Source organism: Pongo pygmaeus, chromosome 18 (assembly GCF_028885625.2).
Source record: "Pongo pygmaeus isolate AG05252 chromosome 18, NHGRI_mPonPyg2-v2.0_pri, whole genome shotgun sequence".
NCBI classification, from domain to species: domain Eukaryota; kingdom Metazoa; phylum Chordata; class Mammalia; order Primates; family Hominidae; genus Pongo; species Pongo pygmaeus.
The window spans coordinates 3,475,024-3,488,035 of record NC_072391.2 but is presented as its reverse complement, the minus strand read 5'-3'; the positions used below and the strand labels follow the sequence as shown (position 1 = coordinate 3,488,035).

Here is a 13,012-nt window from a genome sequence, read left to right as displayed (position 1 = left end):
TTGAACCTCAGAGGTGGAGGTTGCAGGGAGCCGAGATTGCACCACTGCATTCCAGCCTGGGTGAAAGAGTGAGACTCCATCACAAAAAAAAAAAAAAAAAAAAAGCTTCACAAATTTAACTCCTAACCTGAGGTGTGAAAGTGCTTCTATGTCTGTGTACTCATTGAAGTTGGCTGTGGCAATCGTATTAATTTGTGACAATATAGTGGGTGAAAAATTATGTCCCCTCAGCCGGGTGTGGTGGCTTAGGGCCTGTAATCCCAGCACTTTTGGAAGGCCAAGGCAGGAGGACTGCTTGAGCCCAGGAGTTCTAAACCAGCCTGGGCAACATAACAAGACTCTGCCGCTATTTTTAAAAAAATAATATCCCCTTGTTGCTTGTCATGCTCTGATTAGTTGGAGATTGGGCATCTTTTCACATGGTACTTTGTATTTCTTCTCTGAGTTGCCTTTTTTTTTTTTTTTTTTTGAGATGGAGTCTCAGTCTATTGCCCAGGCTGTAGTGCAGTGTCAGGATCTCAGCTCACTGCAACCTCCGCCTCCTGGGTTCAAGCAATTCTTCTGCCTCAGCCTCCCAAGTAGCTGGGACTACAGGCACGTGCCACCGTGCCTGGCTAATTTTTTGTATTTTTAATAGAGACAGGGTTTCACTGTGTTAGCCAGGATGGTCTCGCTCTCCTGACCTCGTGATCCACCTGCCTCAGCCTCCCAAAGTGCTGGGATTACAGGTGTAAGCCACCACGCCCGGCTGTGAGTTGCCTATTTAAGCCTTTGAGCATTAAAAAAATTGTAGTGCTTTAACATTCCAGGTATTATCGTATGTACAAATATTTTCTCTGTCACCTTTTTTATTTTTTAAGACAGGGTTTTGCTCCATCATCCAGACTGGAGTGCAGTGGTGCAATCACAGGTCACTGCAGCCTTGACCTCCCAGGCTCAAGCGATCTTTCCAACTCAGCCTCCTGAGTAGCTGGGACCACAGGCGCACACCACCATGGCCAGTTAATTTTGTGAGGGAGGGTAGAGATGGGGTCTCCCTACATTGTGGAGACTCAAACCCCTAGGCTCAAGCAATCCTCCCACCTTGGCCTCCCAAAGTGCAGGGATTACAGGCATGAGCCACTGCATCCGGCCTTTTAACTATATTCATGGCTGTTTTTGTCATACTGAAGTTTTCTAATTTTTCTATTTACCTGAATTTTTTAACTTTTTCAGTTTTTTTGTCTTGGTTAGAAAGATCTTCCTCACTGCAAAATTTAAACAAATTTACCGATATTATACTTTGTATTTCTTTAAATTATCTGGGCCAGGTGCAGTGGCTCACGCTTGTAATCCCAGCACTTTGGGAGGCCGAGGCAGGTGGATCATTTGAGGTCAGGAGCTCGAGACCAGTCTGGGCAACATGGTGAAACCACATCTCTACTAAAAATACAAAAAATTAGCTGGGTGTGGTGGCACATGCCTGTAATCCCGGCTACTTGGGAGGCTGAGGCAGGAGAATCACTTGAACCTGGGAGGCAGAGGTTGCAATGAGCCCAGATCGCGCCATTGCACTCCAGCCTCGGAAACAAGAGCGAAATTCCGTCTCAAAAAAAAAAATATATATATATAGTATATATATATATACTATATATAATATATATATTATATATATACATTATATATAATATATTTATATATAGTATATATACTATATATACTATATATAATATATAATATATAATATATAATATATAATATTATATATATAAATATATTATATATAATATATATATTATATATAAATATATTATATATAATGTATATATAATATATTATATATTATATATATATGGAAGTTTATTTTTTATATATGTCAGGCAGAAGTCTATGTTTTCCAGCTCAACTGTCAACAGTCCCAAAACTATTTATAAGTTGGGCCACCTTTTCCCCTTGGGTTTTAAATACCATCTTTTGTATATACACACGTCTTACGGACTCTTGTTTCCATTTACCTTCTATCCATTCTTGTAAAAACATATCACTGTTCTAATTTACTGTATTTTCGCAGCTTGTTGTTGTATCTGGTACAATACATCTCACACCATTGTACTTTTTTCACAATTTTTTTGGCTACGAATTTTAAAAATCAACTTGTCAAATCCCATTCTTAAACATCTTGCAGCCAGGTGCGGTGGCTGATGCCTGTAATCCCAGCACTTTGGGAGGCTGAGGTGGGCAGAACAGCCTGGCCAACATGGCGAAACCTCACCTCTACTAAAAATACAAAAATTAGCTGGGCATGGTGGGGCGCACCTGTAATCCCAGCTACTCGGGAGGCTGACGCAGGAGAATCACTTGAACCTGGGAGGCAGAGGTCGCAGTGACCTGAGATCACGCCACTGCACTCCAACCTGGGCAACAGTGAGACCCAGTCTGAAAAAAAAAAAGAAAAAAAAGTCTTGTTATGGCTGGGCATGGCGGCTCACACTTGTAATGCCAGCATTTTGAGAGGCCAAGGCAGGAAGATCGCTTGAGCTTAGAAGTTTGAGACCAGCTCAGGCAACATAGCAAGATCTCGTCTCATTTTTTTTTAAATGTAAAAAAAAATCTTGTTACAATTTTAATTGGGTTTGCTTATAATTTGTTGATTAATTTAGGAATGCGTGATATATTTGTAATATTAACTCTTCCATCCAGGACTGTGGTGTATTTCTTCAATGATTTGGGACTTTTAAAATTCTGTAATCCTATATACTTTTCTTCTTATAGGTCTTGCAAATTTCTTATTAATTTATGTCTGGTTATGGGTTTTGCTGCTATTGTGCATGGGATTCTTTGTTTCAAAGAATTACTCAGATTAATTTTCCAACACCTACCACCAACTCTTTTAAGGCAGCGTGTAGGGGTTAGTGGTAGCAACTCTTCTCTTGGAGCCAGTCGTACTTGTCTGTATAAAGAAACCATTCCAAGTTCCAGGATAGACTTTGCTGCCCTTGGGATGAATGGAGAGCAACATCCCGGTTGTCTGTCATGGGTGTCAGCCTTCCTTCAGATGACTTTGGCCTGTGATTTTCTGTCCTGTTTGGGCTTCAAGTTATCTGAAAGGAATCATATTGAAATGGGTGTTTCTGAATTTCTGTGTCCTCATGTTTTTAGTTCTTCACAGCCTGCTTCAAAAATTATTATTATTTTTTTTTTTGAAAGGGTCTCGCTCTGTCGCCCAGGCTGGAGTGCAGTGGTGCGATCTCGGCTCACTGCAACCTCTGCCTCCCGGGTTCAATCGATTCTCCTGCCTCAGCCTCCTGAGTAGCTGGGGTTACAGGCGCACGCTACCACACCCGGCTAATTTTTGTATTTTTAGTAGAAATGGGGTTTCACCATGTTGGTCAGGCTGGTCTTGAACTCCCGACCTCGTGATCCACCTGCCTCGGCCTCTCAAAGTGCTGGGATTACAAGTGTGAGCCACCGCGCCCAGCCCCATTATTCATTCTTGCTTCTGCCTCTCCCTTTATCTTTCAGATATTAGATGTAGTCAATAGCACTTAACTTTCTTGCAAATACAGTTAGGTGGACTGAATTCTAGTCCCAGCTCTGCACTGATGTGTATAACTCAAGTCAGTCAATTCCCCTGGAAGCCTGTGTCCTCCTCTGTAACATGAGGGGGTTGGCTTGATGACTGCTAAGCTACCGGATGCCGAGAGACAGCAAAGCCAAAGGGAAAGGACTTTAGCTCTGCAGACACAGACCTTGAGATTGAATGTTGGCTATCTGACTCTTTGTAGTTGTGTAGCCTTGGGCAAGTCGGTGTGTACAAACTTCCTGTTTTCTGTGTTAAACTGAATATATCAACACCCACCTTGGACAGGCGCAGTGGCTCCTGCCTATAATCCCAACACTTTGGGAGGCCAAGGAGGGAGGATGGCTTGAACCCAAGTTTGAGATCAGCCTGGGAAACATAGTGAGACCCAGTCTCTACCAAAAATAATTTTTTTTGAATTAGGCGTTTTGTTTCAAAAATTTCAGAGAAAGGGACCTGTATCTAGAGTCTTATTTCAGGGGCAATCTTCCCACCTCAGCTTCCCAAGTAGCTGGGACCACAGGTATACATGCTGGTGCATTCCTGTAGCGCCAGCTACTCGGGAGGCTGAAGTGGGATATTACTTGAGCTGGGGAGGTCAAAGCTGTAGGGAGCTGAGGCCAGGCACGGTGGCCCACGCCTGTAATCCCAGCACTTTGGGAGGCTGAGGTGGGCGGATCACGAGGTCAGGAGATCGAGACCATCCTGGCTAACACGGTGAAACCCCACCTCTACTAAAGATACAAAAATATGCTGGGCGTGGTGGCAGGCGCCTGTAGTCCCAGCTACTCAGGAGGCTGAGGCAGGAGAATGGTGTGAATCCGGGAGGCCGAGCTTGCAGTGAGCAGAGATCGTGCCACTGCACTCCAGCCTGGGCGACAGAGTGAGACTCCATCTCAAAAAAATAATAATAATAAATAAATAAATAAATTTAAAAAGCTATAGGGAGTTGAGCCATGATTGCAACACTGCACTCCAGTCTGGGTGATAGAGCGAGACCCTGTCTCTAAATAAATAAATAAACATAACCACCTCACATGAGGATAGTGAAGACTAGGAAGAAACACCTATTACATTGTATCCAGCACTGTTCTTGGTGCTTTATGTGTATTAGCTCATTTAATCTTCACAACAACTCTAGAACCCCCATTTTACAGTTGATAGAAACAGGGACAGAGAGGGTAGGTATATCACTTGGCCAGCGTCACACCCTGCTATGAAGCACTCACATGAGGCAATGTAAAGCACCCACAATATTTAGCACCTATAAACTGCATCAATTAAAGGTCATCCACTGCAGTTCCAAAGCTGTAATTTTTGGTATTTTGACATCCCCACTTCACAGACAGCCTTGGAAATATTTTCTGTGGTTTTTGAACTCCAGTTTTAGCTCTGATTCACACAGTCGTTTTCTCCTAACCACTTCCTGCAGCATTAAGAATTGTTTCCAGCTGCTGGTTTCTGCAGAGGATTGTCCTTGGAGCATGGGGTGTCCACTGTGGTTCCAGCTGCAGCCCTGGTGCCCACACATGAAGATGCCCTCTACAGGACAGAAAGAGAAATACCACCTGATGTTGGCTGGGATATGGGCACTGTCTTTGTTCCAAAGAACCAAAGATTTCCTTGGCAAATGGCCTCTCAGTCATTTCAGTTTATCTCAACTGCATTTTTAAAATTTCAGTTTCTGCTCTGGAGCTTCAGGGGAATTGAGACATGAGACAACTATGCCCTAAAGAACAGTCTGTCTGCATAAATGTTATGCCTGCTGTGTGTGTGTGTGTGTGTGTGTGTGTGTGTGTGTGTGTGTATGTGTGTGTGTGTGTGTTTGGAGATACGTCTGGGACGTGTTTCCTTCGGTACTGGCTCAAGGTTCCTTATTTGACTTGCTAATTTACACTCATTCTACTTTGGAAACCTCGAATATTTTTTCTCTATGGGCAGAGTCTGCTTTTAAAAATCATTTGTCTAATCTTCTGCACCCCAGTGAAACAAAGTCTCAGTTAATAAATTTTTTTAATTTTTCTGCTGTAAAAGTAATGGAGCAAAATATGAAATTTTTCCTCTAACATTTAGCTTGCCATATTTTATTTTCCCTTACTATTTCACAATGAGCATATATTTGTGGACTATGTTTCATGAGTCATAAAACTTTAAAATGCCATTGAACGCCGGGCGTGGTGGTTCACGCCTGTAATCTGAGCATTTTGGGAGGCTGAGGCGGGCGGAACACAAGGTCAGAAGTTCGAGACCAGCCTGACCAACATGGTGAAACCCCGTCTCTACTAAAAATACAAAAATTAGCCGGGCGTGGTGGCGTGCACTTGTAATCCCAGCTACTCAGGAGGCTGAGACAGAAAATTGCTTGAACCCGGGAGGCAGAGGTCGCAGTAAGCCCAGATCATGCCACTGCGCTCCAGCCTGGGCGGCAGCGTGAGACCCTGCTTCAAAAAAAAAAATAAATAAATAAATAAATAAAATAAAACGTATAGATGACATAGAGGGAAAAGGCCAACTTCTACCTCCAATTCTACTCTTGAAAGGTAGTCATATTTATTTCTTGCATTTCCCTCCAGATACTTAAATTTTAACATTTTTTCTCTTATTTACAAACATGGGATCATGCTATCTGCACTGTAGTGCAAATGTGCTTTTTCCACTGACTAATATATAAACCATCTTTGCACATTAGCACACAGAAATTCACCGCACTGTTTTCAGTGGATGCAGTAGTCCAAGGAATGGATTCACCAAAACTTACTCAGCCATTCAGCCAGTGCCCTGGTGACAGACATTTACGTGGTTTACAGTTTCTAACTAACCGGCAAGTGTGGCAGGCAGGGAAATGATCTAGGATGATTACCATCATTTGTGTAAGAAAGTGCCCCTGAGACTACCATGAAGGGAATACAGCCTCGATATGCTTACCTGAAGACATTAGTCTCGATGGGTAGGACTTAAATCGAATGTAGGAACTAGAAAAACAGACCATCTAGCTGGGTTTCCGAGCTTTTTTGTGGGCTGCAATACACTTGCATCAAAGGAAATCTTTCTTGAAGGTTAAATACGTAAAACAGTTAAAAAGTAGTGGCCGGTCTGGCATTAGTTGGGAGAGAGGGGAGGGGGTAGAAGGCAAGGAGGGAGGTCTATGCCTATGAAGCTCCTGAAATAAGAAACCTGGGCCGGGCGCGGTGGCTCACGCCTGTAATCCCAACAGTTTGGGAGGCCGAGGCGGGCGGATCACCAGGTTAGGAGATCGAGACCATCCTGGCTAACATGGTGAAACCCCGTCTCTACTAAAAATACAAAAAATTAGCCGGGCGTGGTGGCGGGCGCCTGTAGTCCCAGCTACTGGGAGGCTGAGGCAGGAGACTGGCGTGAATTCGGGAGGCGGAGCTTGCAGTGAGCGGAGATGGCGCCACTGCACTCCAGCCTGGACGACAGAGCGAGACTCCATCCCAAAAAAAAAGAGAGAAATCAGATGCATGTGCCTTCTTTGAGCCAAACCATTACCTCTCTGGCTCACAGCATGTTACTAGATTTGTTCAAAAGGAAAAAACAGAAGTTCCAGAAACTGTACTCTAGGGTTGTAAGGGGGCAGAGTTTGAGAATCCTTGCTCTAGCCCGCCTCTGCTGATTATAAGGGAGAAAAAGGCAGTGCTGCTGTTAGGCTGAAATATCTGTTCCTTTCACAGCTTTGGTCATAACTGGTAATTACCATTTACCTGTTCTCAGCCTCCTTGGAACAGCGATCTTGCCTGACACGTGCACCCTCGCACGTGGCACAGTAAGTGGGACACATTAGACGTCGGAAAATATTTGCTGTAAACACGAAAGAAGGGCGACAGGCTAATAAAGGGTGGAAGGGTTTTGGCGTCAGCACAGCCCCGTGACGTCCCATCCCCGTGGGCCGCCGGCTGCCCGAAAATACGACGACTCCACTTCCCGGCGCTGCTCCCGGGATACCAGCGACAACAGCAGCTCAGTCCCGGCAAACGGCGCGCGGCCCCTTCGGCGAAAAGCACCTATAGGCTGTCGCGGCTGCCAATCAGACCAACGGAGCCGCGACCCGGAGACCTCTGGGAGACGTGGGCCCCCGCTAATCCGCCCTCCAATTGGCTCGCGTGCTTCCCGGGCACTCTGGGAGATGTTTCTGGGAGTGTTCTGCGCATGTGCATGCGTGAGGGCGGAGCGTCGGGTCGGGCTGGAGTGTCTGTCGCCCATTCTGTGGGCCCCTCGGCAGAAGACGCACTTTCGGCAGAAGACGCACTTTTGGCAGAAGCCGCCCTGGGTCCCTTCCCTTCCGCAGGCAGCCGGGACCCCGGCGGGAATTGCGCGCAGGTCGGGTCTTGTTTGACCCCAGAGCCTCCCCGCGTCCGGGCACACTGCGGACAGTTCCTCTTTATCGTCTACCGCTACTTCCTCTTTATCCTCTGCTGGTCTTTCCACACGTCTCCTCCTCCAGGCCGCTTCCCTTTGGGGCGCCGGGCCAGGGAGGGGCTGCCGGGCCGGAGACCCCGGAGTGGCGCCGGCCTCCGCTCGGGCGTGGGGTCAGCGGGGCGTCGGCGGGAGGGGTCCTGGAGGGGACGGCTGTGCCGGGGCGCGACACCCTGTTCTCTTCACAGACGAGCCCCTGACAGTCGTGCCAGTCGCCGCCCTGGGCTCTGGGGACGTCCGAGGACGCAGCTGGTGGTTCCTCCCGCGGTTCCCGGCACTGTTACTTTCCCGAATTCCCAGAACAACCCATTTGATAGGAAATGGAAGCTGAGAAAAATCGAGTAACTTACCCACGTCACACGGCCACCAGATATTTGAATCTCGTATTTCCCCCCACTTCGTGGCTTCCAGGCTCATAAACAAGCAGTTGCAAAACAGGGTGAGGCGTGGGAAAGACAGCAGCACTGGGTGGGGAGGGGAAGCGGGGAGCACCTTAGAGGGCAGGATTCAGCAAACGGAACCTCAAAGGAAACAGTGTCAGTGCTGCTGCTTAGTTGGTAAGAAACAAAGGGCCGGGCGCGGTGGCTCACGCCTGTAATCCCACTGCTTTGGGAGGCCGAGGCGGGCGGATCGCGAGGTCATGAGTTCGAGACCCGCCTGACCAATATGGTGAAACCCTGTCTCTACTAAAAAATACAAACATTAGCCGGGCGTTGTGGCGCGCGCCTGTAGTCCCAGCTACTCAGGAGGCTGAGGCAGGAGAATCGCTTGAACCTCGGAGGCACATGTTGCAGTGAGCTAAGATTGCGCCACTGCACTCCAGCATGGGCGACAGAGTGAGACTGCGTCTCAAAAAAACAAACAAACAAACAAAAAAAAACCGAAAAAAACAAAGGGAGTAGCTGCCTTCCAGACAGTTTTGTTATTTTTCTGCCCCTTTCGCTAGCCTGTCAGCCCTTTCGTGGCCGGGGATTGCGTGTCCAAAGCCTGGCTGCTAGTCAGGTTCCTATAAATATTGGTAGGACAGAGCGTTTTAAAGTTTTTAATATAAGATTTTTAAGCACAAGAAAGTTGAGAGAGTAACATGACTACCCACGTACTCTCCACCTAGATTTAATAATCAGAATAAATTATCTGTGTAGGCCTTTTATTTTTTACAAACCCTCTTGTTTAACGTTACCGCATTCCAAATGAAGCTCATTGGTGAGTGGTGTGGGGATCTGTTCAGAGCTCCATGACTGCAGCCCTTCAGCAGGGTTAAGGCCACCTGCCACACCCAACTTTGAGAAGCTGGCTTCCTCTCCCTCCGTTTCCAAGCTGCTCAGGAGGTGCCCTCAGAAAGATCAGTTACAAATATGGTTATCTGCGTAGGGGCCTGGGCAGCAGATCTCATTGATCTGGGCTGGGATAGGGAGGTGGGTTGGTCCAAGTTGAGAACGAGATCCTACAGATCTTAGCTGCTGCAGGATTCAACACTAACTCCTTAAGGTAGCAACGAGGGCCCTTTGTAAAATCTGGCCAGAAACAGGTATCCTAGATGCCTCTTCACACCTGCCAATATCCAATCTATCCATATCATGCCAGCTCTGCTTTCAGAATTACCCAGAATGTGACTCTTCTGCCTCCACAGTGGTTCAGGGCCCTGCAGTCGCTTTCCTGCATTGTGCTAATAGATTGCTTTCTCCTCTCTGTTTCCACCTTTCTCGTCTCTTGTCTCTCATGGAAGCCAGAGTGTTCTCTTTTCTTTCTTTTTTTGAAACAGTCTCGCTCTTTCACCCAGGCCGGAGTACAGTGGTGCGATCACGGGTCACTGCAACCTCCGCCTCCCAGGTTCAGGTGATTCGCCTCAGCCTCCGGAGTAGCTGGGACTACGGGCGCATCACCACCACACTCAGCAAATTTTTGTATTTTCAGTAGAGACGGGCTTTCACCGTGTTGGCCAGGCTGATCTCAAACTTCTGACCTCAGGTGATCCACCTGCCTTGGCTTCCCAAAGTGCTGGATTACATGTGTGAGCCACCGCTCCCGGCCCAGAGTGTTTCTTTTAAAGCGTAACTCCAATCATGTCACTGCTCTGCTCAAACTTTACAGTGTCCCCTCATCTCAGAGTAAGAGCCAAGTCCTTGCTGTGTCCTGGGAGCCCTCCTACTTGATAGGGGACTCCAGCTCCCTCTCTAACACCTCCATCCACTCCTCCTCCCTGCCTCTGCTCCAGCCACCGCTCTTCCTCAAACACTAAGCACAAAGTTACCCCTTTTGAACTCTGTAAATAGGCAAAGACTGCTCATCCTCAAAATGAATACCTGGCTTACTCCTCTTCCTTTGGGTCTCTGTTCAAGCACAAAAGCCTTCTTCAAGTGCCCTTGAGCACGGTGGCTCATGCCTGTAATCCCAGCACTTTGGGAGGCCAAGGCGGACAGATCACTTGAGGTCAGGAGTTCGAGACCGGCCTGGCCAACATGATGAAACCCCATCTTTACTAAAAATACAAAAATTAGCCTGGCATGGTGGTGTGAGCCTGTAATCCCAACTACTTGGGAGGCTGAGGCAGGAGAATTGCTTGAACCCAGGAGGCAGAGGTTGCAGTGAGCCAAGATAGCACCACTGCACTCCAGCCTGGATGACAGAGTGAGACTCTATCTCAAAATAAATAAATAAAAATAAAAAATAAAATATGAAACCAATCCCCTGCACTCACCCTATTATTCTGCTGTTTTTTCCCCCAACTTATCACTCCCTGATACATTGTGTATTTGTTTGTTTATATCAATTCACACTTTCCTATAAGAATGTGGGCTCTTGGCTGGGCGCGGTGGCTCACGCCTGTAATCCCAGCACTTTGGGAGGCCAGGTGGGCGGATCACGAGGTCAGGAGATCGAGACCATCCTGGCTAACACGGTGAAACCCTGTCTCTTCTAAAAATACAGAAATTAGCCGGGTGTGGTGGCAGGCGTCTGTAGTCCCAGCTACTCAGGAGGCTGAGGCAGGAGGATGGCGTGAGCCCGGGAGGTGGAGCTTGCAGTGAGCTGAGATAGCACCACTGCACTCCAGCCTGGGCAATACAGCGAGACTGCGTCAAAAAAAAAAAAAAAAATGTGGACTCTTCTGGGCCAGGCGCGGCGGCTTGCGCCTGTAATCCCAGCACTTTGGAAGGCCGAGGTGGGTAGATCACTTGAGGCCGGGAGTTCAAGACCAGCCTGGCCAACATGGTGAAACCCTGTCTCTACTAAAAATACAAAAATTAGCCAGGCATGGTCGTCGGTGCCTATAATCCCAACTACTTGGGACGCTGAGACAGGAGGATCGCTCAAACACTGGAGGCAGAGGTTGCAGTGGCGAGATTGTGCCACTGCCCTCCAGCCTGGGCGACTGAGTGAAATTCCATCTCGAAAAAAAAAAAAAAAAAAGAATGTGGCCTCTTCTGAAGGGCATTTATATCAGAAAAAAAAGAATGTGAGCTCTGCAAGAAATTTTTTTCTGTTCAGTTCTGTATCCATAATACCTAGAATAGCATCTGGCATACAGCAGGTGCTCCATGAGTAAATGAATGACCCTGTGGTGCCTCTTCCTAGCTAGACATGTGTTCAGTATGTCAATTAACCCATCTAAACAGGGTGGGCAATTGTCCCAATTTCCCAGGACTGTGGTCGTTCCCAGAACTAGGCTTTCAGTGCTAAGACTGGGCAAATTGGGTTTTGCTCCTAGACAAAATGTGTTGGTCACCCTACCTCTAAGCCTACATTTTGTCGTCTATGAAAAAATAGTTGGCTGGTCACGGTGGCTCACGCTTGTAATCCCAGAACTTTGGGAGGCTGAGGCGGGCGAATCACAAGGTCAGGAGTTCAAGACCAGCCTGGCCAACATGGTGAAACCTTGTCTCTACTAAAAATACAAAAAAATTAGCTGGGTGTAATGGCGGGCGCCTGTAATCCCAGCTACTCGGGAGGCAGAGGCAGGAGAATCACTTGAACCCAGGAGGCAGAGGTTGCAGTGAGCCGTGATCTTGCCACTGCACTCCAGCCCAAGTGATAGAGTGAGACTCTGTCTCAAAATAAATAAAGTAAATAAATAAGTAAATACTATGTACCTCCTTTATCATGATGGTTTAGGGGCACGGGACTGATACTCCCTTAGAAGTTAAGCTAATTCTGAAAGACTGTTTTTTTTTTTTTTAATACAGAATCTTGCTCTGTTGCCCAAGCTGGAGTGCAGTGGTGCAATCTCGACTCACTGAAACCTCCGCCTCCCAGGTTCAAGCAATTCTACCTCAGCCTCCAGAGTACCTGGGATTACAGGCGCATGCCACCTCGCCTGGCTAATTTTTGTATTTTCATTAGAGACGAGGTTTTGCCATGTTGGCCAGGCTGGTCTCGAACTCCTGACCTTGAGTGATCCACCTGCCTCGGCCTCCCAAAGTGTTGAAATTACAGGCGTGAGCCACTGCACCCGGTCTGAAAGACTTTTTAAAGCTATCTTTTTTGCTTATTATGAAAGTAATACAATCTTCATTTTTTAAAATCCCAAAATGTGCAGAAGTGAATGCCATAGAATGTGAAACTCCTGGTGACCAGGAATGGAGTGAAGGTCGTGGTGTCTGAGCCGCACATTTCCCAGGAATAACAGCAGAGAGTAGACCCTTTGCAGCAGCTTTGTTGGGTTTAGATTTGCCATGTCACCCCAAATAAGGTCACACATCCAATGGCAGGGGCACACAAGAGAGCCCATGACCATTCCGCTTTGATTATTAAACACTTAAATGATGTTACAAGGGCAATAATTCTATTTTCACTGTGAGAAATTACCGGAACCCCTCCAAACAAAAGCTTTGTGAGCCTGCCTTGCCCTAGAAAGTCCAAAGTGGCATCAAAACACTGCCTTCCAGAAGTCCTGCTTCAGAACAGCCTCTGTTGCAAAACGTGTCACCGCAATTGCAAAATATCCTGCTTTAGACCAGAAAGTATCATTCCCTGCCCAATTCTGTCATGGGGTTTTGGTCTCAGCTCTGAGGAGTTTTCTGA

At 47.0% G+C, this 13,012-nt stretch overlaps 1 pseudogene; it reads right to left on the bottom strand.

The window, feature by feature from the left end:
• Nucleotides 1-7,655: 7,655 nt before the first annotated feature.
• On the bottom strand, nt 7,656-8,425 carry LOC129016341 (uncharacterized; annotated as a pseudogene).
• Between the last annotated feature and the right edge of the window lie 4,587 nt (nt 8,426-13,012).